General features: G+C 33.7%; 1 protein-coding gene across 3 annotated transcripts in view; it reads right to left on the bottom strand.

The window, feature by feature from the left end:
• LOC138700266 (Ig-like and fibronectin type-III domain-containing protein 1) overlaps positions 1-26,527 on the bottom strand; it is a 1,344,471-nt gene that overhangs the window by 1,014,801 nt on the left and 303,143 nt on the right. For all 3 annotated transcript variants that reach the window (XM_069826766.1, XM_069826763.1, XM_069826764.1), the window contains one exon: positions 13,608-13,692. The gene's annotated coding sequence lies outside the window, so the exon portion shown is untranslated. The remainder of the gene's footprint in view (positions 1-13,607; positions 13,693-26,527) is intronic.

Below are 26,527 nucleotides of genomic sequence, written 5' to 3' on the forward strand. Positions count from 1 at the left end.
ATACCCTTAACGTCTGCTCCTCTCTCAAAGTGAGAGTCCAAGTTTCACAACCATACAGAAGAATTGGTAATATAATTGTTTTATAAATTCTAACTTTAAGCTTTTTTGACAGCAGACTGGATGATAAAATCTTCTCAACCGAATAATAACACGCATTTGTCATATTTATTCTGTGTTTAATATCCTCCCGAGTACATATGCAATTACTAAATTAAATAAAATCCCTACGTAAAGTGCTAGTTAAATATTCATACACTGCAATACTAAATACTGGAACGAGACGAGTGGCCTATGAACGTGGGGCTCAGAATCGCTATTTCAATCAGTTGTTTGGAGGAAAGAAATAGCGTTTACCTTTGACTTTCAGTCCTTAGTCATTCCATTTTAATTCCTTCATTCAATTAATTCGAATTAACATAGTTAGAAATGTCGCCATGTAATTTGCCCGCGAGGTACCCAGATGTTGACGGTCGGGCGAGTTGGCGGGCAGGCGGACGGACGAGAGAGTGAAGCTTATAGCCTGATCAGCCGCATGTGAGCTAAGCATATCTCAGCGCCTACCTTTATTGTTCTTGTCGCAGAAAAATTATTTCCGGCACCCCGTTTTCAGCTCTACATGCTGACACTTCATCCATTAAGCCACACTAGATTCCAGTTCCGCTCCACAATAATATGATATACGTAAATAATCACTTAGTGATTTAAGACTGCGTTCATTCCGTCGGATCCCTGCCATTCAGTCACTCGTATTGAGTGCACCTCTGCACATAGTGTGTTGGATATTGCGCCACTGTCACACATCTGTGACACAGTGCATGAGGGTTGGCCACTAAAGGGAAACTAAGAGGTGGAGCTTAAACTGAGAGGATTCAATCCGGCATCGGAACTGGAATCCGGTGTGGCTTAGTGAATAAAGCGTCAGCACGTACAGCTGAAAACCCAGGTTTGAGTCCCGGTGCCGGAGAAAATTTTTCTCCTCACCACCATCCTTCATCATATGGTAACGCAGAATTCCTGCATGGAAATATCATATGTACTTCAGTACATCATAATTATATGATATGCGTAAATAATCACTTAGTGATTTAAGACGGCGCTCATTCCGTCGGATCCCGGCCACTTAGTCACTCATAATGAGTGCACCTCTCCACACAGTGTGTTGGAGATTGTGCCACTGTCACACATCTGTGACACAGTGTCACTAAAGAGGAACTAAAGCCCGGTTCAGACGGTGCTAGTTTCCGTGATGGATCTCAAGGTCGCTGCGCTGATGGCTACCCTGCGTGCTCACTTGCTGGAAGTAATGCGCTCTGGTGACTGCTTTGATGGCTAGCTTGCTGGATTTCGAGGGTAGGTCCCTTCCTATTTTTCCTGATGGTTTGCAGACTGGAACCAAAGATGATGATATAGTATCACCATTGAAACCATGTCGCGATGTTCGTCGTTTTCCAACTAAACCTGTTTTTTTTCTATATTCTGTAGTTTCTAAGAAACAACAATTAAATATCGGACTTTAGCAGTTTTGCACTTATGGCTTAACAGGCTTATTACAACATTTACTACTGTTAATGTAGGACTTTAGTTGTTTTCCATCCACGGTTTAGTTTATTTTTGACCATGAGTGTTGGCAACAGATGAAACAGTAGATGATTTTCCAATTTGAACTGTGGAAAGAGCCAACTCCATGAGAACAACAATCATCATCGTAGCCAACACGGGAGCCAGCAAGTGAGCACGCAGGGTAGCCATCAGCGCAACCACCTTCGAATCCATCACAGAAACCGTCTGAATCGAGCTTAAGAGGTGGAACCACAGTCTAGTATATACAGTCGCGAAGCTCAATACGTAGTAAATATGCAAACATTAGATAGTTGCTCACCACTAGGATCACTAATATCGCCTCATTACAGGCAATGCAAAATATAACCGTCACAGTCTATTGTTTCTAGCACCCTCAACACTCAAGCGTCGTGACTGTCTATAATAGACTGTGGTGGAACTTAAACAGAGAGGATTCAATCCGGCATCGAGACTGGAATCCGGTGTGGTTTAGTAGATAAAGCGTCAGCACGTAGAGCTCAAAACCCGGGTTCGAGTCCCGGTGCCGAAGAGAATTTTTCTTTGCTCCACCCATCTTTCATCATATGTCTAACGACAAGTTAAGGAAACAAAATTTGAACTAGGGATAAACTGCGAGAGGGTTGGGAAAACTTAAGAAACTGGTTACCTTTAGCCAGATTAAAATGTATATAGAAACCCCGAATTAAAAGGCCAGAATGATACTAGCACAGTATCATTTTGTAAATCAAAGTTTACTATTATTTCAATGATACTCGATGTCATTGCAAATATTACCACAGTCTAATACTTACAGTCACGCAACTCATACGTATAAAATATGCCAACATTTGACAGCTGGCGCGACAGTAGCCCTCTAGCGGCAGGCAAGTTAAAAGTGTGCACACGACACATGATAACATATCAGAAAACGGGTTTTGCGTAATTTGTTTTATATTTTTATGCTATACAGTATAAGTGTATATGATTCTTATTAATTTTACTTTAGAATCCTAGAAGAATTTCACACGCAGTTAATCTACAAGTTTCAGAAGCTGGGAATAAACGTAATTCTTTCTGCTCCTTACAACTGAATCATGGTCCTGTTCACGTATCATGGTTTGAAATAATATAATTGTTCGTACGTGGATGGTTAATTAAATTCATTCTTAAATATATTTATGAATCATTGGAACTCTATATTTCCTGTGAGAAGAGTCAAAATTAATAGCTTCAAAATTGAAGGGCATATCTCGTAGGGTACATTGCGTGGTGAATTCCTCTCCCTATTTCCTGAGAAAGTAACTATTTTCCATACCGCAAATTGGGGCAAACTCTGCCGCTGAGGTAAACTTGAAAATAAAAAGGGGAAGATTTAAACCTTAATATGACAGACATTGATTTATGAAGTTCATTATTTTTCATTTCTTAAGAACCGGTATTTCCTTTATTATTTTGAGTGGCAAATAGTGCTGATATTATGGTTTAAATGTTTATGGCAAGTTTACCGCATTTTACATTACATTTCCAGTTTTCACACATAAGCTTAATTTTAACTTATCCTACTTATATAATACGTAATTTACATGTCCTTACTGTTAATATGACGTAGGTGAGAACAAATAAATGAACACACAATTTTGTTGAAAAAATTGTGACTTCAATTAACTCAGAAAATCTAGGCCTAATTTTATTTTCAGAGCAGAAGTGGTGTAAGTCAAAATGAGTAATGAGGGTTAAAGTAAACGTTCTTTAAAATACAGCGCAAAGTAGCAGTTAATATTGAATTTATTTAAACTATTAGTAGTCAGTGAATAGCACGAAGGATATATTAATTGCTACTTTGCGCTGTATTTTACAGAATATTTACTTTAAACCTCATTACCTAATTTTGACTTACACCACTTCTGCTCTGAACGGCTCAAATAATCACTGGGAATATAAAATCAACACCAATAACAGTCATGCAAATTGTTACAGAAAAGATTGCTTTTTATATTAAATTTAAAAAGGCTATTGAGAACTTAATACGTCTGCCACATGAATCTACACCAACACATCAGAAATTTATCGACACAGTCTGGATTTATTCAAGAAGTGAATATTTTGCAAAAGGATTACAATAATCCATAAATTCTTGAAAAATTAACATCATGATCCCTACTTGAATGCAATATAACGTTCAACTTTTGAAAAATATAAAGAAAAAAAGACGAATACAAAAATTATGGAATTACTTGCATTAAAAACTTAAGATACATTATCCAAAATCGGAATGGTTACACATTTACACATATGATTTCTGCAAAAAATTAATATACTGTAACAGGTATTTACTTTGGTTTTATTTAAACTCTCCTTCCTGACATACAAATAGGTAACATAACTAATAAATGTTTTATAGAATACAATACGTAGGCTACCTTCAACGTGGATTATTGGTTACGACTGAGTAATGATTTTCTCTTGGTCTTCAGGGAATCTGAAGAACGACAAATTCGGAGATTTAAACTTGTTACTGCAATTTTCGTCATTGCACACATTGCCTTTATTCCGATGCATGATTAAAACGTTATTATAATATCTCTCATCCCTTTAAAGCATATGCTGGCTGAACGAGACTATGACCAGTGCCTTGCCTGCCGCTTGGGCGCTAGTGTCGCGAATGTTGGCAGAAAAAGTGTTGAAGTTTCGTGACTGTATGTATTAGACTGTGATATTACTACGATTTGCACTTGATCGTCCGAGAACTGAAGTCCGGATAGTTTGGTCCACGGCTAAGGATAAGCGTGCCGCTGTAATGAGCTGAAACTTGAACATATTCCTCCCAACAGGCCAGGCCTGCCGCTTACTTTTTGCTTTGTTTAATTCCAGTGCAAGCAGAAGTCGCTTTAGCAATCTTCACCAACCTGTTAGCACTCAAACGTGGTATGTAATTAACACAGTGTTTTATGTTAGAGTAATTACAGAGTAATTAACGTTAGATATTACTACATACTTGGTAAGCAACAATAATATTAATCTTTACGAAATGCATTGTCTCACATCCCTTTAATAGTTACATTCATTTGGATTCATACTCTCTAGCCACCATTCGTTAACCATGACACCTTTAGATAGATATAATTACTATATTAACATAAGAAATTGCTATGAACAAAAGAGATAAACGATTTACAATAAAAGCTGTAATTTATCAAAATAGTAAAGAATAAAATAATAGTACATTATGCAACGAGCCTATAATGGTAGTAATTAAGAAGCAAGTATGTTTGTTTATGAAACGAGCGCAAGCGAGTTTCATAATTTTCATACGAGCGTCTTAATTACCATTATAGGCAAGTTTCATACGACTTTTTATGCTCAACAATATTTCTAACTTCAAATTATTCATAAGTTTTCATGTTATGGTTATGTAAGTGACGAACGGAACGGACCTGAATTGCGAGATGTGAGCAGACGCGAAAGTATTGATTTTTTCCGAGGCACGAATATCATTGACCTTGATATAACCTAGAGAACATTAGTCTTGATATAACCTGGAAACTGATTTAGAATTGAAAAACGAGATGACAAATTGAATTTATTTGATTATTATTTACAATTAACGCTAATTATTATAGTAACAGAACATAACCTTCTGCGACAGCATTGGATTTCCAGCCTCCGTGACGTTTCCCTCGTTGTCTTTCGATTGCACATCCGAGAATAATCGAAAACCTGAACTTTAATGAATAGGTGAACTTCAATGACATGCATTCAAGGACTGCTACCAGGTGTATAATTACTGCATTTCGGCATGGTCGAGCATAAAATATATTATGTACATAAGGTTATAATAAAAGAAATTGAGGTGAAATTTGACGTCACATTAAAATTCACTACAATAAAAAAAAATAATAATAATTAGTGCTGTTGATCGATCAAATTATTTAATCGATTAACTATTTGAATTTAATCGATTAATCGACAGAAAAATAGTTCAACAATTGCTGCATCTGTTCCAATAATTATTTTCATGAAATTGTGTTTTCTTTCTGTAAACGGCCCCAGGGAAACTTATTTTTATCCGATCCTTGTATTTGCGCTTAAGGTGCCAAAATTTGTATAAGCACTTATTTTGATATTATTAATATTATAAGAAAGGATACAGAAAAGATATTTACGTTATTTATATTTAAAAAAAAACATCACGTGTCGTCTTTTGACAAGCAAATTTCATATAATCAGTTACTTTTTGAATTTAATTATAAAACTTTAAAATCTCGACGATTAATAAATAGCCAACTTTACTCTATAAGACTGTTAACGGTATAATGAATAACTGTAATTTTCTTAAATTCCTTCAGTTCAATGCAAAATGAACAGAATTACGTCATAGGCAACCTTTTATTATTCCTATTCCTAGAACTGTTTTCTTCAAAAACTCTCCATTGTTTGTTATGTGTAATACTTACAACTCTCTGTCTTTAAACTGTGATTCTCAATTGGATTTGAGTTTAACAATTGAAAAATTTCATACAATATTAAAAAGAATTGTATTTCCTTAGATATTTAAATTATGAAGAAGTACATTATAATGTTTTTACTCTAGTTTTTGAAATAATTTTGCATCATTATATTGACATTTGGCACTATATTAACTGTAACATTATATTCTAGCATCTATTACCATTATGTGTTTTCTTTCTTTCGTTTGTGTTGTTTTGTTGTTTTTTTCTCTTATTATATATTTTGTATATATATATATATATATATATATATATATATATATATATATATATATATATATATATATATGTAAGCCACCTGTAATTGGAAGCCTGCTTCTGTTGGTGGTGGATTTAAAAATAAATAAATATGGTGGAAGAAAAAAAACTTTTTTATCTGCCCCTATGAGAATATTTTCCTGTCAGTTCAGCACGAGAAGTCATTCACTGTGACAGTAAAGGAATGTGTTTAATATACTTGAAGGTAAAGTATTAATTAATGGGTCTCGTAATTGGTACTTAGAATGAAAAAAAAATCAGTGAATAGGATACCATTAACAAATTACTGAATATCAACAACCGAGGAGATCCTCAGATTTGAAGTTCATCCGGATAGACGAAAGTTCACACTCGCGAAGAGGGAGAGAAATATGGGATTAAAACAGCGTCTGTGCCGGATATTTTTCGCAAGGCGCGAGTCGAAATTACATTCCGAATCTAAGCAATATTCATTACTGAATATTCAACTTTCGAGTGACTTCGTTTGCGCTACTCTGGAGTAACGAGTCTCCAATACGCACGTAGCTGGTTTACACGAATTTGAATTCATAAAATGAAAACACTTCAACTTCACAGAAATGTAAATTGCACACGCACTTTTGAGAGCGAGAGGTCACAGAACGTAAACTGATCACGCTGAAATAAAATCCTTTAAAGTAAGATAACATCATTTCCATGAAGACAGCTTCTTCAAGGAACAATTCAGTCGTCTGAGCCTTCATCTGAATAAATCATGTTATTAGAAATCTTCTCAGACATATACAGAATGATTGAAAACAGGTAGGTAAACAATGAATCACTGTTTTACTACGCAGCAATGGTAGTACTAGTTTGTATTGTATTAATGCAGCGGTGACCAAACTGGGTATCGTGATTACATGGTGTAATCAAAGACATTCATACTGGTAAGGGGAGTTTCCTCTACATTGCTCTCTGTCTCGCTCACGTACTGGAGGTAAGCAGTGTCTGTACCATGTCGCTCTACAAACCCTCTGTCTCTAGCAGGAACAGAAGGTTTCGTACAGAATGGAAAGAGGAATTTATTCGCTGTTCTGTCGGAGAAAATGTAATATGTTGCTTTGCTCAACGGTTCAATTAGTAGTAGTATATAGAAGCGACATTGCAGGGCATTACACTAAATACACAGGCATAACAGGTATTATTAATTGGCCTTGTGCTGTTGTTTTTTGCACGTTAATATTCTAAATAAATAAATAAATAAATAAATAAATAAATAAATAAATAAATAAATAAATAAATAAATAAATAAATAAATAAATAAATAAATAAATAAATAAATTATTATTATTATCATTATTATTTATCAGCAAGTGTTACCATAATTATTACATATGTGCCTGAGTATATAGGCCTATATCTTCCCTTGAAGGATAAAATAATTACTAGACGAGGCTATATCTCCATTTAAATTTTTTAAAATCTTTTGATAACTATTATCAGTTATTTAATAATAATAGGCCTAATATTAATAACAATAATAATGATAACACTAATAAAAACAGATAGCATTACCAGTAGTAGTAGTAGTAATAACAACAATAATAATAATAATAATAATAATAATAATAATAATAATAATAATAATAATAATAATATAGAGAAATCGATTAAATATTACGTGTTAGTGTAGTAATGAAACGAGCTATTAAACTCCAAGAACTGAAATCAGCCTTCAATCGAGCCGTTGAGAGCAGAAGTGGTGTAAGTCAAAAATGGGTAATGAGGTTTAAAGTAAATATTCTGTAAAGTACAGGTACCAATTAATATTAAATTCATTTAAACCATTAGCAGTCAGTGGATAGCACGAAGTCCATATTAATTGCTATTTTGCGCTGTATTTCACAGAATTTTTACTTGAAACCTCATTACCCAATTCTGACTTACACCACTTTTGCTCTGAACTGCTCAATCATCGTCATAAAGAGAAAGATGACCTAAATAAATGTAAGGAAGCCAGCTATCTAGTGGCTAACGAAATAGCTTTTTTTTCTTAAAGCTTCCAACGAAGGACAGTTTTATAAAAGCGTAATAATCAAGGTGGCTGAAATGATTTGTCCAATAAAAGTTGTTAATAAATTTTGAAAAACTGCGCCTAATTTCCAGAAGAGAATTCAGGAAATTTCCGATTGTGTTCACGAGGAATATTAAAAAAAATGCAAGAAAATTACCGTAGTGGCATTACTGATATAGCATAGCTTGCGATTTTTATTAGCGGATTAATGTTAGTGCACGAGCCACCACTGGTTGTAGTTTTCATGCCATGTACCTCTCCCCCGTCTCCTTACTTCCTAGACTGTCTCTCGCGTGTAATCACTGCCGTTCGAGTTTTGGTCACCGCTGTACAGTTAATGTCTGACGATTTACTGACAGAGATGAGAGGGAGGGGAGAATTAAAGTTTTCCGCAACGGAATAATTAAAAAATTTACTCGTAAGTATCTGGTGTAGTGTAATGTCATACAATTAGTCGCAGAGCTTCACTCATAAAATAATAAATACGTGATAATCTTCTACATCACGTTTGTTCTTAATAGTAGAGTTTTCGCACCCTCCTGGTCCGCAAAACGGTTAACGCTATGTTGACGTCTTTGATGAAAGAGCAAATCACAGCCAGGCTCAGATAAGAATTTTTCGTTGAGATTCCAACAGAGAAAAAATTCGGTCGTGAGTAGTCCAAGCGAAAACGCTCCTTTGTTTAACTCGCCGTAACTCGGAAACCAGTAAAGATTTTGAGTAGAGACCACTTTTAAAAGTAATTTCCATTCTTTATCAACATTTCGCTCGCTTTGATCCCCCATCTAAAGCGAAAAATATAAAAGTTTGCCGCTTACCAACTTTTGAAGGTGTAAATGTCTATTTTGAACAGATCATATCGACGTTAGTATTTTTTTTCGCACTTTCCAAAAAAAATTTTCATTTCGAATTTTTTCTATGCTTTTCTTAGACACCGAGCTATCAATTTAAAAAAAATACAGGGCGATTGATTATCATAGGAGTTGAGATATGATAAATGTTAGCGGAGTGGGAAATATCATATAATAGAGCCTTAAGTTAGAACCCTGATCACATAATATATAACAGATTGTTCAGCCTTACAGGCTTTGTCGGCAACGACTTTTATCAATTTCACTATGCTGCCATCTAGTTACTACATAAGAATTCACGTTATAACTCATTTGAATTGCATGGAGCAACTGTACTTCCATCCTGCGGTCGTTCCCAATTGACGGTGGCAATCCTGGTGGTTTTTCTATTCTATATGTTACCGTTTTTAACATGGGGATGACCAATTTGTTATATATATATGATCAGAAGTTAAAGCAATACGTTCACCGATCCCTTACGATTCTTCCCGAAGTCTTACAAACTTACATCACTAGGGCTCGGAAGTTGATGAAATATAATTTCACTTCAACACGAACCAATTTAGCCGGTTTTTATTTTGCATTTTTGTGCATTTTTCGGATTTTTATTGTCCATTGGTCATTTATTTTATTAACTTTTCTACTTTTTGTTGCATTTTCGACTTTTCTGCTTATGAACACACTTTTTTTACGGTGCAGTAGTCTGCATCTGACAATCTACTGCAGATTGCTTACGCAATTCGATTGTTTCTTACAAGAATTTTCCTTAAAATTGCATCAGCCTTGGTTTCTGATCATGTGTACTACGTGTTTCCCCCTATTCAACGCACACAGAACAAGTACTGAAGCCGCAGTGCCCGCAGTCAGCATATTATATCACACAAGTGAAGACTTAAAAAAACCGAAAGTAAAAAAAAAAAACTGACAAAACGTTTTTTGCGACAGTTAGTGGTTGAGTTCGTTGACAATGTATTATCCGCAGATGGAAGTATATATATATATATATATATATATATATATATATATATATATATATATATATAATTGAATGTGGGTATGTATGTATGTATGTATGTATGTATGTATGTATGTATGTATGTATGTATGTATGTGTGTGTATGTTCTCTATACAAATCTACACTCTTTGACCGATATGAGCCAAAGTTTGCACATTTAACCTTCATAACCAGGAGAAGAACATAGGCTACATTAAAATTGTGCAAATGGAAGTTAAATTAATTAAATATATAAAAAATAAAAATAAATAGATCAAATACTCATGTATTATATTAAAATGCAAAATCTTCTACAGTCAATTGTTCTTTATTATTGTCTGTTGTGTTCAACATCGACTTTCACGAGGCCATGTAAATTTTAACACGAAATTAAATTACATTGTTGTTACACATCATGAAGGCTAAAACTAGATAATTCATGCAATAAGTATCTTTACGCAGTCCAGGACCGTATTATGAATTCCTTGATGCAATTTTGTAGATAGTGAGCAGACTGTTTTATCCAATTAAATTCTAGAATTCTTTCAAACTACAAGGATTGCCACCACATAATTTACTTAATATTGAATAGCCATAGTAGACCTACTATTGCGAAATATTGACTCACCAAAATTATGCAATAACAAAAATTTGTGGCAAAAACTCATGCGAAACGTAATATGAGTGGCAATATTAACTGGAAAAACGAAAGAAGATGATGTTTTTATCCCACGTATTGCTATTATAGCCATTCGATTTTAAGCAATTATTATAAGTTATAGTAATATTTGTGATAATATTACATTATTATAATCTATACTAATAATAAATCTGCAGCCGAAATTTTTCTGGTAATTTTCGATTTTCCAAAAATAATTGGTCCTAACATATATAATTAACCACCCTAAAACCGAAAATCGCTTTTTTGAAATTTTTGTTTGTATGTCTGTCTGTCTGTCTGTGTCTGTCTGTATGTTTGTTACCTTTTCACGCGATAATGGCTGAACGGATTTCGATGAAAATTGGAATATAAATTAAGTTCGTTGTAACTTAGATTATAGGTTATATGGCATTCAAAATACATTATTTAAAAGGGGGGTTATAAGGGGGTCTGAATTAAATAAATCGAAATGTCTCGGTTATTATTGATTTTTGTGAAAAATGTTACATAACAAAAGTTTCTTTAAAAATAATTTTCGATAAGTTTTATTCCTTGAAAAAGTTTGATAGAACTGATATTTAATGATATAAATGAGTTTTAAAATTAAAATAACTGCCATCTAAGGCCGTGTAATGAATTAAAAAACAAATGACTTCGTCTATAAGGAGCCTTGGACAGCTATGAAAGATAGCCTACAGAGAATGTTTCTGTGTTTGTATGAAGTAATATCGGAAGCTAAATTAACCAATTTGTATAATTAATTATTATTTCATCATTGGAAAGTGTAGTTTCTCTAGATGGACATAATGCTATAATGTTATAACAGTAACTTGTGAGTGAATTGAGGACAGGTAAGATTAAAATAGCTTCTTATGCACAGAAAACTTGATAGGCTATTCTGTGTATTCGTTTCCTGTATTTCTTAAAATAATGTTTATCTCAGAGAATTAACGATCAACGAGAGTGTATTCATTTAGTATGCAGTAATAATACGTTAGCTTAGCATTTCATTATTTTATAATCCAAATTTTAACTATGCTCAATTGAATCGAGCTAAAATACATATGCATTAAATGCAATGCAAAAAATTTGGGTAATGAGCCAAGCAGATTATGTTGCCCTGTTGTAAAATAAAATTTGTTCCTCCTGAGATTCAAGAGCCCCAAAACAAATTGAAAACTTACTTATGAACACACTTTTTATATAATATAATATAATATAATATAATATAATATAATATAATATAATATAATATAATATAATATAATATAATATAATATAATATAATATAATATAATATAATATAATATAATATAATATAATATAATATAATATAATATAATATAATATAATATAATTTATTTGAAGGGTTCAGAACCATAGTGGGCCAAGCGCCATTTACTGAATACGTAGAAAACAAAAGTTAAAATTAAGTTATTACCATAATTCAATGGAAACATATAACAAGTAAAATAAAGTATAGGCTACACATTAAATGTAAATGATATCAATATTCATTGAACTATGGATGCATGTAATAAAAATTAAGAAACATGTTAAAGGAATTGTCATTGCACCAAATGAGTGCTCTGTGGACCAAAATGATTCCATTTTAATTATTTACATATAATTTTAATTAAGTAACATCTTAAACGATTTATCCTTCTATCAAACACGAATATTCCCTGGATCAAATGTCCTATTTCAATTATGTAATTACTTTATATTTATTTCTAACGGGTGCAGCGGAGCGCACGGGTACGGCTAGTATTGCAATAATAATATAGAGCCTATTTTATGTTACTGTTAACCCGTCTCTTATTAATAAGTTATGGTCACTAATGACTTGGCCGTTTATAGAAAAATATGATTTTCTGTTGTGGTAGTGTTCTACATTGCCTTCTCCAGGAGAGTGAATTCTGATGAGTATAGTCTCCGTTACTGCAAAACACCCTGAAATCCATGTATTTGATAGAATCCATCCGTTACAGATTGTACTTTGGCCTTGAAGGAAATTAAATATATTTTGGGCAGAAAGGCTTAATAATGCATAATGCCGTGGTACGATAAATATTATCATCAATCACAATGTTAAATATATTAAATATCCCTGTAGCATAAGGTCTTAATGTTGTTAAAACTCTATTCATAGGTGAGATGGAATTATTTCGATTAGTCAGTTTCTTTGGATATTAGTGGCACTTTCTTTAATATTCGTCACTAGGGAGGAGAAAACATTAGTAAATATGGTTCATTTTGGTTTTATATAGTTCCCTTGCCGAGATCTCTGATAAGTCTAACAAACAGTTTATTTGGAAATAGACCAAAATTTAAAACCCGGGCAACGCCGGGTAATTTAAGCTAATATATATATATATATATATATATATATATATATATATATATATATATATATTTATTTCTATTTCACTATTAAAATTATGGTCTTTTTTTTTTAATTTCGTGTCATATTTTCAGAAGTTTAAAGTTATCTTATAGGTCATTTTTCTGTGATTTTTAGGTCATCAACTTCCGAGACGTATACATCACCAAATACGTCAGTACTGATGCCAACATAACAGATGTTTAGCGGGCGACTAGGATGCGAAAACTGTTATTTCTTATAAAGCGGAAACTTTACAATTTCAAAAATAAATTCGGTTCTTTGCGATTCCATTTGTAACAAGTTTTACTGCATCTAGTTTACAAATGATGATGACGTATAAGAGATGTTGAACTTACAGATGGAGTCTGGGCTCATGCGGCTGTCACCAAGGGGACCGACGCACCGTGGACGCGACGCGTGATGAAACAAAACAATCGCAACCTGCGAACAAGAAACAATCTCATCAGTAAACATAGATAACAGGGTAACAAGACAATCGCAAATGTTGTCTCGTGCTGACACAGTTTAATCCTCCAGTTTAGAGAATATACATTAATAACCCTCTTGTATACACAATGGGCACGAACGTGCATATCGCATGCTAATTGCATGCAAATATTATAAACAAGGTAACATCGCCAATGGTGCAATAGTCTTTGTAATCCGAACAGAGAATAATAATAAAAATCCTAAGTAACGACGAGTGAGATTAGGGTCAGAGAATTTAACCTGCTACAGGGAAAAGACATGGACAATGAGTATTACTGAAGTGTATTAAGGGAACTGGGTAGTGATGCCTGTGCGATTAATAAATTTCGGTACAAAACTTTAGTTCAGTATTTCTAGGCTTTTAGTGCTCAGATTAAAATATCAATTTTCATGCTTACACAATCAATCATTCTGAATTCAGTGGTATAAGAGGCAACTAATTAGTTTCCTATCCAAGTGCAAGAGAAAGGTCCTAACTGATAACCTGTTTTCCCACTTTGCTAAGTGTAGGACCTCATTTTTCAGGTGAACACTACTTGCTACAATTTTCACTAATATACCTTGTAATTTTTTTAATTATCTAGTAATGTATACTGTAAATTCTAAAGCAAAATTTGATTCAATATTTCACCCCTAGTGAAATGGAAAAATATTGAACTTTGTCTAACATTTTTTGCATTTTTTTTTTCAATGCGTATTTATTTTTTCTCGTGCTATGTGTATCATATTCTTAAACTCGTAGGTTTACTAAGTAGAACACAGGCTGCAAGAAACACTATAAAAGTTTTATTTAAATTGATTAAGTAGTTTCAAAGAAAAATGCACTTAAGTTTGAAACATGTCAACTTATGGAAAACTGCATTTAAAAAAAAAAGAAGAAGGATGTATGAATTACATGCACCGTCAAATTTCAGGAGGCTATATAAAGGGCTTATCTGCAGAACTACCCCCCCATAATATTTATATTGTTTTAAAGAGCAAGATTTTTTTTAAACAAAATAAAAAATCGGATTTTTGAGCCCTAATCACAACCTGGTTCCCTTAAAAGTATTATAAATAATAAATATGTGGACGCTTTGATGTGTAACATATTTAATCCACGTATACCAGTGGTTCCCAGACTTTTTGAAGTTTTGACCTACTTTTGTGGGAGACATTTATTGCGACCCCCTCCCCAACTGTTGTCGTACCATACCATACCGGTACTTAATCCCATTCGAAAATGCAAATCCCTGTAAATTATGAACGTTACAATAGTAAGTGCACACTTATTTGCTCTTCTATTCTGTAGGTTCAAAACATACAGAGGTGAGCCTGCCTGGAGAGAAATAAAAAATAGGTTGCAGCAGCCAAATTACTCTTCAAGGAACGACCACTCATATAAATTGAGGGAAAGAAGACAGAGGACGGACACTGGAAAGTTTTCTTTTCTCAATCGTACTATGAGGGACTGGAATGCTTTACCTGCAGACTTACTAAAGGCTTTACCAACAACCAAAAATGTATTTAAAAATAGGCTTAAGGACTTTACTAATAGACGATAATTATACACAGTATTTAAAGGGTGTAATTGATATTTTGTTATTGAAGTTTTCTATCAGTGAAGGATTATGTTGTGTCAGTGAAGTGTGTTGTGTCAGTGAAGTGTCTTGAGTAAGTGAAACGTGTTCCTGTCAGTGAAGTTTTATAGTTTACAGTGGCAGTGCAAAGTATTTGAACAGTGAAATGTTTTTGAAGTGTTAGTGAAATCAGGAAATGAGTGTAGTGTTGAAAGCTACTTGTGCAGATATGAACATATCATACTCGTGGGTTTTAGTTCGAACATAGGTTTAAGGTACAAATTAGATTTACTTTAAATGTTATTTTAACCGATCGTGCTTCATTTAATTTAGGATGTTCCCTGTTGTTATTGTTATTATTATTATTATTATTATTATTATTATTATTAATTATTGTTAGTATTAATTATTAGTATTATTACTAATTGTATTTTTTATTAATTTTGTTTATTATTGTCTTTATTGAGTGTAATTAGTTACCACTGCCACCGGGTATATACCCATTGCAGTGTGAATAAATACATACATACATACATACACGTAATTGTAATTTATTTTATTCTTGCATTTGTTTACACGTCACATTTCAAAATTGCATTACGCTTATTTTCTTTGTTGTTACCAGTGTCCATTAGTTGATTTATATAATAGTTGTGAAGATAAATTTACCAAAGTGTCCAATCAATTATAGGCCTATTTAAAGCTAACACTTTCTTTTAATTAGAAAAAGTAAATTTCCTTCTATTGTTACTCCACTTGCGTAGTCATATGCCATCAGAGTTCTTGTATGGTGAAGTGCGCCTGGTGTTCTGTCTATCCTGTAAAACATTAGGAACAACCGCTTGAAAGTCGGATATTCAACCTCGTCGTGCTATTCTGCACCTCTCAGTACAGACACAGGAGGACAATTTAAATGCTAGTGTGACAAGTTTCTGTGCTACAGACAAGGAATAAATACTGAAATCTTGGAGGAGGACGCTAACGGATTATGGAATCTTCAAAGAACTGCTTCAAGATTATTGCATTCGTTAATCCACGTGTCTCCTTTATCGAATACGTGACACAGATAAAACTGTTTCAAATTCTTTGCTCTATACGCTAGATTGAATCCGAAACAAATCCACTTCGACAGAAATTGAATATCTGTGCAATCCTAATCACGCTTTGTGAACTGAAGTGTGAAATAGGATTATATGAGATAACCTGCTTGATATCTGGGTCACTCGGACGGTACAGCAGCACGTCTGAAATACAATTTTTCCATTTTTTCTTTAAGTAGAAGACCAGACTGATCTCTGGCTGGCTTTCAGAGTTTCTCAGTGTCACCAAACTGAGCTTTGAGGTAATATCAAGAGCTCGCACCAATGGATAGCACGAATGATAGAACTTTTCCGTCTCTGATGTTGTAAAGCTTGTGGATCTCAAAGCGTTTACAGTCATAGCGCTACGCAAAGGATTGCGATTTGGACTACACGTCCAGTGCACACCACCAATAAATGACCGTTCATTTTCTGCAAGACTACCCAATATATCCCATTCATATTGCGTACCAGATTATATAGGACACTGATGTGGAAAGAAGAAACAGAATTTTTTTTCTGACATAGTGGAAAGCAATTTCTTTGCTCACAACAAATATTATAGAAACTGACCCGTACTAAAGGCTGGTTCACAATAAACCGCGAACGGAAACGACACCGAGAATGAGAACGGAAATACTGTTAAAATAAATCGATTTAAAATTAACTATTGTGAATGCTCACATTTAAATACATTTATTTTAACATTATTTCCGTTCTCGTTGTCATTTCCCTTCCCGGTTTATTGTGAATCAGCCTTTATTGTTAGAACCGTCACATGACTATTATTTTCACGTGTAACGTCTATAGGCGAACTATAACGAAAGAAAATATGAAAAAAAAAAATTGCTGGAATGGAAATTACACTGACGTCATTCCATTTCAGTCGCCATGCAAATGCTTACGTCATATAGGATACTCTAAAACACGTGAACTAGTTCATTCCTATACAAAAGTATAGTCCGCATATACAGGGTGATTCACACCACCCGTAACAGTCATTTCGGAAACTAGTGCATGAAAATTGTCGAGACAAAACTATTTATAACTAAACCACATGTGAACTTTCACTTGAGCTTGATTTCATCAATCACCTCTAAGAGGAAGTGAGGTCAGTGGCGTATCACCTTAAAATTTCAAATGACAGTCGGGGTCAAATAGGGTACCATTTGATAGAGCACTTCAAAACAAACAACTTTCATAGGAAACGTTTTTATTAATTCCTACTCTTTCAATGAGAAAACGTAAGAAAAGGCAATGGGTGATCCGGACCACCCGTGAGTCATTCACTTCGGAAACTAGTGCACCAAAATTTTATTTCATCAATCAGCTCTAACAGGAAGTAGGTTCAGTGGCGTATCACTTTAAAATTTTAAATGAGAGTCGGGTCAAATACTAGGGTACCATTTGATAGAGCTTTTCAAAAGAAACAACTTTCATAGGAAACGTTTTTATTAATTCCTATTCTGTCAGTCACTTGACCACGCCGAAGTAGTAGGAGTCACTGACAGTGTTTGAAGAAGAGTACAGGTGTGTGCTGCTCAGAACGGCAGACAGTTTGAAAATTTATAAAACATTAATGGAATTGTCCAGTCTTTCAGTAACATGCCAACATTAATTGTCTTGCTTACATTTTTGTCTTGTAACATTTCTCAATATTGATGACATTGCTTTATGTACGTTTTCTCATTGAAAGAGTAGGAATTAATAAAAACGTTTCCTATGAAAGTTGTTTGTTTTGAAGAGCTCTATCAATTGGTACCCTATTTGAAACCGACTCCCATTTGAAATTTTAAAGTGATACGCCACTGAAATAAATGACTGTTATGGATGGTCTGAATCTATACAGAGGAAACCGTAAGTAACGCCATTCATTTCAGGGAGTTATTCTTTGAGATATTTCAAACAAAAAAATTCAATACAATTTTGCTCGTTTTTGCCTTCTTTTCGAGATAAAAACTATTTTATACGAAATACTGCACTGCGTGTTTTGGGAAAGCCATTGATTAAATTCCCATTATGCTCAGTCAATTTAAGAGAGCAGTGAGTTATGATAATGAACGCTTGAAAGAATTTTAGTTTTGTTCTTTACATGTGCAGAAATTAAATCTTAACAAATGTAACAATTGTTCTGCAAAGGAATTTTAAAATCTTGCATTTGTTCCAATCATATTTCTGCACATTTAAAGGACGAAACTAAAATTCTTTGCAATCACTTATCATAATACATTGCTATCTTACATTGACGGACCATACTGGCAATTAAATCAATGGCTTTCCCAAAACAATTCTGAGAAACGCCGTTGGAAATTCAATTACGTGTAAGAATGGGCTCAAAAAGGACTGTGATTTATAGAAAATAATATTCATGTGTTTATCTGGAATACTGCGAAAGAACACGAAAGAGGCCTATTAAATTAAGCTACAAAGCATTAAATATAATATATGCAATTCTGTATATTCAATATTTCGTTATTTATATTTTTATCCAAGAAGTATTTTACTTAAAACAGAGCAACTAGAAAATATTTTCACATAACCAATACTAAGATTTAATCATGCTATTAGTAGTCATTCAAGAATAATGATCAAATAGCCTATGTCATTTATTCTTAAGGGGACACATGCGATTTTTAAAACTTGCACAATTTTTATCTAAAATTTGTGCAATTTAAACCACGTAAAGACACCTACAATACTGTGATCTGTAGAGAATGTGGTGCTATTAGGAATAATAGTTTTGAAATTATATTTTTTAAATATATTTTATATTGTCGTCACTAAAAAGATTACTTGCGTCAAAGTTCTAAAAATTTTTAGTTTATATTTGCTCAAAAGCTAGAAAATAGTCAAGGGAAGTAAAATTAATTTCCTTTTTCAGCTGAATCCAAGTAGAGAGTCATAATATTTATATTTTATGAATTCATCATTACAGCAATTTTAATGTAAGTACAATATGAATATGCCTTGAAGGAACTTAATACTAATATTTCATACAAACGCTATTTAAATTATACTTATTAACATTTTAATTGATCTCTGTGAGACGTTTCAGGCCAATCTGACAATAACTGTTGTTCAAGAAACTTTTTCAATTCAACTTAACTGCTTAACATTTTAAAGTCGAGAAAACAGCATTAAAAACATTTCAATTCACTCACGTACCGAATGTTTGGCAACATTTCATGATATGGCTAGATCATTTAAAACAGTCTGAAATATAATTACGATAAAAAAATAGATTTTCTTAATTTTCCAGCATTAATTCATCATAATACCCCCTTAAGTAATAGATAATGCATTAATCTTGCCCGCTGTAATGTACCAGATAACTAAAGTGCAGCTTTAACATCGCGTGGAAGCCATGGTTTTGTTTTCGCGTCCGTTCTGTGTACAGTATGGGCAATTTTCCGTTATGATTGTGATGTCATGGATTGTGGGGGAACGAAGTACTTTCTGCCTATGGTCATTAATTGATCTATTGTGCATACAGGACCCCTGGGAGGGAGGGGTGATATGAGACGAGAAAACCATGTGGTCGGATTTGATGCCCGAGAATATTACAGGGATAGGCACAGGCAGTGAGTAACGCTAATGGGGCGACCCCGACTAGCACCGGTACACAAAGTTTTGAGTGTTACATACAAAGTTGTATTCTGATTGATCAGAACTTTTTGGTGTGATCTGTAAGTTTACTCCACAATGTGGCACAGATATTGTCTTCTATGGAATGATATGAGAGGAAAGATGTGGTCGAATGGTGAATTGAAGTTTGTGATGCTAGTGAAACGGGAGAACAAGAAAAATTTCATTCATCATCCTCCTATTTTTTCAACCATTGAAGTCTCACCTGTTGCCATCTAGCGTTGAGGTAAAACAAAGACAAAATTAGAAACTAAAATTGGCGAACGAAAACTCTCGATACATAAGAATTATTTAACACGCCAGAAACGGTGGTTTTGGTGACAGCGTATAGTAAAATTATGATGGACGTAGGACTGTGAGTTCACCCTTCTTCAAGAACGTTATGATAATTATGATGATTATGATGATAAAGTAGTAGAAATGACATTTCATAGGCAATGATGTGTTGCTGAAAACAGACAAATTCGTCTTAGTACTGTATCAGAACACTTTTTAGAGGGCGAAATTATTACGTAGAGTTTTATAGTAAGAATTTGGTAACATTTTTCCCTGGGCTCGGGGATACGTAACGCGTTAAAGGAGCTGGATAATAAGGAAATTATTCGCGCCCCCTTGCGCAAACGTGCCAGCGGAAGGGGAGTGTGGAGAGTGAAGAACAAAAGGAGGTAGAGGAGAGAATGGCTTTCTTGATACCAACTCAAGTTTCAGCTTTTGTTTTCTTCCCTTCGACATAAAATTTCAAGAATACAGAATATTTCCGGTGGGAATATATATATATACAGGGACATCACTTTACTTTTACCAACATTTTTAACATTAACCTGGCTATACTCGGAAACACTGTTTCCACCTTCCATTACAGGTGTTTGATGTTACTAGTGCAATATGTAAACAAATCATTTTACTAGGTATAGGAGGAGAGAAAAGTAGTGTATCCATTTATGTTGTAGGGAAATACGATATTACGATTTTCAGTTTGATCATCACTTTTACGGAATTTATCAAAATACAGTAGAGTAGTAACATTTTTTTTTTCAAAAACTCAACTTTTCAGGCGGCTATGTTCGTTATGTAATGTCTACTTTATTTAGGATATTAATTATTGATGTTATCATACAATATAGAGAGTGCGTTTAAATTGAGGGGGTCATAAGTAAAGGGCTGTAAGTGCACTTAAGTTACTTCTGAGAAAATGGGGTTTAAATATTTAAGCTTTCGTAAAATCGGTGAAATTTTTTATTTAAATTTTAATGTGTGATGCGATTAAAATATCCCTTTGCCACTAAAATTTTAGATACTTTAGCTTACACTGGATGCACTTAACTCATGTTATCACAAATGTCACTAGCATTCCTTTGCTTCTAGCCACCTCAATTAAAAATAAGCTAATCTGAATTTTTAAACAAGTTGCTGAAAATGGTTGCCGTTCATTACAATGCAGGCTTCAATTCAGTACGCATATTATTAAAAACATTTTGAAGCATATTCTCTGAAATTGAACTTATCGTTTCATGAATATAATTTTTTAGTACGATATTATTAATATAGGTTCTTTCTTCTATGGAAAACGCAATCGTATTTATGAAACACACTATACACTGCAGTGTTTACTTCACTGCTTGAAGACTTCGAATGCAACAGCGGCCGTAAGTTTGTGTGTCTGACGGGAGCAAGGACATTAGTGAAGGGGTGAGAGCAAAGAGTTTGTAATATATAACTAGAGACACCAACGGCGCTAGTTTCGCGTACAAAATTGAACTGCTGTTCGGCCGCCATTAAAGGGAGTTGATGCTTCGCCGGGAGTGCGAGCAGTTCATGCTTATTGAGGAGTACGAATAAATATAAGTACACTTGAAGGGAAATAATAAGAAAATGGTGAAATACTGCGCCGCAAATATTTGTTCGAACATAGCTACTATTGCAGGATGCTCAGGAAAGCATGCATATCTTAATATTTGGAAGAATGTTCCAAATGCAATTCCTCCTTTGAATGTGTTTACAGAATGTCGGAATATTTCTTGGATAAAGTTTTTCCAGAAACACATTAATCAGATTTATAAGGTTGGTTTCAACAATGTACGTAAGGGTTAGGTGCCATCACATTACAGTGGATTATAATAGCAAAGCGCATAAGAAAATCCTCAGACTATATCTGTCTAAAACTGTTTTGTTTCACAATAAATTAATTAATCATGTAATTTCCGTTTTGTACAGCATGTACTTCCAGTTTTTGGTTGTATTAAATGCAAAGAAATTAGTGAAAATATAGCTGATGGCGTAGCTAGGCCTATTATTACCACTGCTACTACGCCTACTATTACCACTACTACTAGGCCTATTATTACCATTACTACTAGGTCTACTAGGCCTATTAATAATACTACTAGGGCTATTATTACCACTACTACTATGTCTGTTATTACCACTACTACTAGGTCTACTAGGCCTATTATCAATACTACTACGCGTACTATTACCACTACTATTAGGTCTATTATTATCACTACTATTAGGCCTACTATTACCACTACTCCTAGGCCTACTATTACCGCTACTAATTCTATTAAAAAGTCTGATCTCTAACTTGGTGGTCATGAACTACACAATGAATAGATTATTGTATGATAAAATTTATTCTCATTATGTTTCAAATCAGTTTCCAGAATTTTTATGATCTCATATTTCACCACCAAATATTTTCTAAGCACCATATACCTTCCTCTTCCTTTGCATGAAAGGACTGAAATATAGATCATTTTAAATATTACAGTAAATATCCATTATTATGTCCTTAAAACAATACTACTAATACTGAAAATTAAAGTTGACATTGCCATTATTCAATATTTCACATACTTATCCCGAGTGTATATGGGCGATTTAATTTATTTTTAGAACATCGCCCAAGATGAATCATTATAATACTTTAATAAATATAGCGCTCCTCTGCCATTCATGTTTATTTCATCACGATCCATCCTTGTAGAAGATGTTTAAAACAGTGTCTAACACGAGGCTACATCAATGTATTGTGGTACTGTTTTCGAATTTCGCGCCGCAAACACTCCCTTTAATGGCGGATGCTAGCCGATTCAATTTGTGACATTTTTCTTGCCTGCCACTCACGGGTATGTGTTTCTAATAAGTATTACAAACTCTTTGGGTGAGAGTGAAGTACATTCAGAAATGCAGGTACAATAAAAATGCAAGTAAAAATAAAATGATGTCCCTGTATATATATATATATATATATATATATATATATATATATATATATATATATATACATATATATCTTTATATATATCAAGAAAGAAGGATAGTTCGATACACAATGTCTTCTGTGATGTTGAAAGCAGAATTGATGCGGATAACATATAAATATACCTTAAACCCATTGTTCCAGGAATGTGTAATGGTATTTCATCCGAGATAAAATGTGCATCGCCAAAGACTCAAACACTCAAGGAAAGCCTTTCATTTTGATGCATACAGTGCCTTGAAAACAGTATCTATTTTCTATAAGGTCCATACCTCACCTGCAGAAAGTGAAGTATACCAGATAACTGACTTACTGAATTTTAGTATCCCTTGCTTTTGTGAAAGTGCTGTTAAGGAAGACATTTTTTTTGTGGGTTATTTAACAACGCTGTATTAATTACTAGATTGTTTAGCGTCAATGGACTTGAAATGAGGCCGAGATTTTCCGTGGGATTACATGACATTTGTCTTACGGTTGCGAAGTACTAGGAAATAAATCAAAGCGGGAATCAAATCCACGCCCGAGCAAAGCACCGGGTGAGCAAGCAAACGCGCTACCGTCTGAGTTACGCTGGCGATTTGTTCTGAAAGAAATTAGCAACAGTATATATGTATTGTGTAGTAGAAAGTGTTGTGTTGTAATGAATACCATAAAAACTACAACTTATTTAAACGAAAAAAAGAAATTGAAAATTTATAAAAAAAATTACCTGCATAAGATTTTATGCGAGATCGTGCGTATTTCCTTTTTTTCCGCACAGAACCAATACGCGGTAAGTGTGAAATACCACATTCAGTATTCCCAACATAACACACATAACAATTTCCCTCTTCTTACCGCTTAAGCGCGACATTCATTTTACTGCTTTAGGCTTTTAATATATTACTTTTAGAGACGTTTAACATAGTAATAATTATAAATTGGAAACTTACCACAGCAATTTCACCTAAATTGCAATGTTAATTATTGTTTTTAAATGTTTGCAAAAATTAAGTAAACTCTACTACTCCTGGAAGCAATAGGTTGGCTTAAACTAGATAAGAAAAGAAATTTACATTCACTTCTCTTTCTCTTCGAAATCTTGAACTCTTCTATTCCTTCGTACCTGTCGTCTCGCTTCACTTACCTTTCTTCCCACCACAATCTGAACACACGCTCACGCCATGAAACAATACTAACAATACCATCCCATCGCACCTCCTCATACTCATCCTCTTTCACAATAGCCCTGCCAAGACTCTGGAATTCGTTACCTGCTAGCATCAGGGACTGTCGAAATAAAATTCAATTCAAACGCAAACTTACTAGGCACTTGGTCAGTAATTGAGACTCGTTCAGACATGGTTTCTTGTAAATAGTTCTTTTAATCTACCACAAAATATCTCAATATCCGGTAATTTCATCACTATAGAATTTTGTTATTGTAGGTTTAATTTGTAATTTAGTAAATACAAAAATATTCTTTGTTCTTAACTTCTATGATAAAATGTCTAGCTTTCATTAATCAGGTATTCTTGTCGTACTTTAATTTTTATTGTAATTGTAATTGTAAATTTAATATTAATTGTAATCTTATTGTTCATGTTATAGTTGTAATCCCCTGGTAGAGGGGCAGAGAAGGCCTGACGGCCTTATCTCTACCAGGTTAAATAAATAAATCTAATCTAATCTAATCTTATTGCATTCCTGATACAAGTAACATTAAGGAAGCCGTGAAAAAATCAACAAGATTCCAGATGCCGATGTTATTACTGCAATATGTTATATAAATAATATTGTTAAAATATTAAAATGAAAAATAAATCATTACATAACCTTGCCGTTTGTTTTAAGTTCGCATTTATAGACTGGGGGAAAAAAAGACAGACGTATATCACGGCCTGCTGGAGTATAGTAAACACAGAAAACAGTTTACAGCAACAATGTTGAAGAAAGATATTTTGGTGTTCCGAAGTCATTAAACAGAAACCAACATGGAGATTTCATTGCAACTAATTAGAAACTCGTCTTTCAGGAATGTAATAAACGATCTTCGCACAAAATAATGTACGATACACGAGCGGTATGTTTGTTTTCATGTTCTCGGAAATTTCCTCGACCATGAAAACGTCAACATACCGCTCTTGTAACGTATATTACTATTGTGAACCTTAGTAAAAATGGCAAAACTATATTAATAGTATTTCAAAAATGTAATAATATTTAGATCAATAAAATGTTGTAGCAAAGAATCAAGAATTATAAATATTATATTACATGAAGAATTAGTTTGCAAAAATGATACCAAAGCGGCTGAAATTTGTGATACCACCTTCTGAACACAGGTCACGTCAGCAATCTGCCAATCACAGTTATTAGTATTATTGCCTACAGTCTGCGACAAAGAGAAGATACTCCCTCTTAAAGTTCCCATTACTTATTTCACACGCCAAAAACGGTGACTTTGGTGATAGCGTATAGTTCAAGTTTATCTGGTCTTGACACGGAATGGTGTTATTGCTGTCTTTCTTGATCTAATTGGTTTGGACATGACATACGTCCTCCAATGCTTCCGAGATATTATGGATTTATTTTTTTTTTGTACAAAATTAAGTATCCCTTTTTTTAGTGTGTCTGCTTGATCGTTTCTAAATATCTCACAATATTCTAGTCTTCAGTGTGGTATAACTCTTTTGTTTTTCTGCTTGAGGAACTGGATAGTACATTAGCAACTAGGAATCTCTACTCAAGCAGGGAGGAAAATTTGACTAGGCTACTTAATTAAACAGCTGCTATTGAGTCTCAAACAATGACAGCATTATGGAATTTCTCTGTATGTAGTGTGAGCTGGTTTAAGGCTCACCATGGTAGGATGGTAAGTGCTGTAAATTCCTGCTCTGACATTTGCGTATTTTTGAATGTTTAACCCATCAGTACAGATATAAAACCATTCGTCTTCAATCTTACAGTATGGCCTACATCAGTGATGTCAAAGCAAACGCTAAGTATGGAAAGAGGTAGGGTTGTGTATATGAATAAGCAACCTGTTGGATTAAGAAAACAGTGGTGCACAAACTTCAAACGGAACGTGAAATTATATGTCGTTATTTTTATATGGCTTCTTTCTGTTTAATATTATCTATATTGTCTGTAAAACAAAAGAACTAACACTGATATCTTAATATTGCACTTGTGTTTTAAATCTTAATAACATAATAGAGTGTTAAGAAGGAATATTCACTTAAGTTCCATAGTAATATAAT

This window comes from Periplaneta americana, chromosome 5 (assembly GCF_040183065.1).
Source record: "Periplaneta americana isolate PAMFEO1 chromosome 5, P.americana_PAMFEO1_priV1, whole genome shotgun sequence".
Lineage (NCBI taxonomy): Eukaryota > Metazoa > Arthropoda > Insecta > Blattodea > Blattidae > Periplaneta > Periplaneta americana.